This window comes from Parambassis ranga, chromosome 17, assembly GCF_900634625.1.
Source record: "Parambassis ranga chromosome 17, fParRan2.1, whole genome shotgun sequence".
Taxonomy (NCBI): Eukaryota; Metazoa; Chordata; class Actinopteri; family Ambassidae; genus Parambassis; species Parambassis ranga.
In genome coordinates, this window is record NC_041037.1 from 17846926 (window position 1) to 17848613 (window position 1688).

General features: G+C 44.6%; 1 long non-coding RNA gene across 1 annotated transcript; it reads left to right on the forward strand.

The window, feature by feature from the left end:
* Positions 1-709: 709 nt before the first annotated feature.
* On the forward strand, positions 710-1438 carry LOC114450244 (uncharacterized). Its single transcript, XR_003672057.1, has 3 exons — positions 710-772; positions 858-1033; positions 1389-1438. It is a non-coding gene; the product is annotated as an uncharacterized LOC114450244 (long non-coding RNA).
* Positions 1439-1688: the final 250 nt, after the last annotated feature.

The following is a 1688-nucleotide window of genomic DNA, read 5'->3' on the forward strand; positions in this document are numbered from 1 at the left end:
GTGTGTGTGTGTCTGTTGTATATCTGATCACATGTTGACTTGGATGAAGGCAGGAGATTGAGAATCTGCTGAAGGAGCAGGAGGAGCTCCGTGAAAAGCTCAGCGCGTGTAAGAGGCGCAAAGAGATGAAGACTGAGGACATCCAGCGTCTTCAGAAGCTGCTCCAGCATAACCATGCTTTGGATGAAGAGCTAGAGAGAGAGAGGCAAAAACAAAAGGACTTGCAGAGAAAGGTCTGACTGTATATCGTGTATGTATTTCATCATTTCATGTTGATTCATATTTTTTACTTTTGACTTTAATGCGGGCAGATTTCAAACCTGGAGTCCGAGATGATGGAAGCGAGAAGAGGAGCTGTCAGTCTCTGTGTTAGGTCAGAGGTACAGAGCACTCAGAAATCTGTGGAAGGAGAGCTGCACAGAGTGAGTCATCAAACTCATTGCTACAGCATAAACAAACAAAACAAAGCCATTCTGTTGTTTACTTTATGTTCATCTCTGTCCAGGCCACCACTAAACTCAATGAGCAGTTAGCAAAAAACAGCCATCTGAAGGAGAAGCTGCAGAGTCTTCTTAATGAGCGTCACCATTTCCAGCAGCAACACAACAAGCTGAACAAGGTTACAACTCTTATCATATCATCACCATGGGCACATTGTTGATTTCTCCTTCAACACTTTATTAGCAGATATATTTGTATCGCAGGAACTGCAGGAACTCCACAAGAAGAACGCAGAAGTTACCAACCAGATCAGCGCTGCTAACGAAGAAAGGTGAGCTCCTGAGACAGCCAGTTGTGTTAAATGGAAGGAAACCTCTGAGATGTTGCAGCTCATATCTGGAACTGGTATACATAAGGGTGGAGGCTCAGTCCAAGCTGACCGTGCTGAGGGAGACAGCGGAGAAGGAACACGCTCACTTTAACGCTGAGATGAAGGAACTGGAGCGGGTTATTGCACAGCAGAGCAGCCTGAAGAACTTCATGAGCGTCAAGGGCAGCGAGAGGAGCGACCACAAAATGGGAACCAGGCAATGTAAGAGGCAGGCGGCCCGCATGATGTTGTAGCTAATGTGTCTAAAGTTTTAGCAGTGCTAACAGTTCCAATAATTGTATCATTCATTTTTCATCAATGCAAAAAGCCACAGCGGAAAAGGACAAAAGTACAAACAACATGTGTTTCTCAGTAGAATTCATGTAGCAGGCAATAATGTTGCACACACAATACAGTTACACATTTGTGTGTCCTTGTGTCATTGTGAATACAGGCACTAAGACTAAAGAGAATAATGAATGATAAACATAACATTGTGATGCTAATGCTAACCCTGCTGATGAAGATGAGACTGGCGCCTCACTGATGTGAATCTGATGTGTTTTGTGTTTCTCAGTGTCAGAGCTGAAGGAGCAGAGGAGGGGGGACTCACAGGACGTGTCTCTGGACGTTCTGGAGGACATGTTTAGGAAACTTCAGACTGTGACAGGAGAGGACAACCTGGACCTGCTGGTGACCAGGTTCATCCAGGGTGAGTCTCATATTCTGCACACAGTTTATGTCAGGATTATAATCCTCTTGCATTTGTACATGAGTACATTCAGACCCCGTTCAGTCTTGTGTAATCAATCAGAACAGCACAAAAATCCAGTTAAAGCTGGATTAGATAGATCCACCTCACAGAGGTGGATTGAGC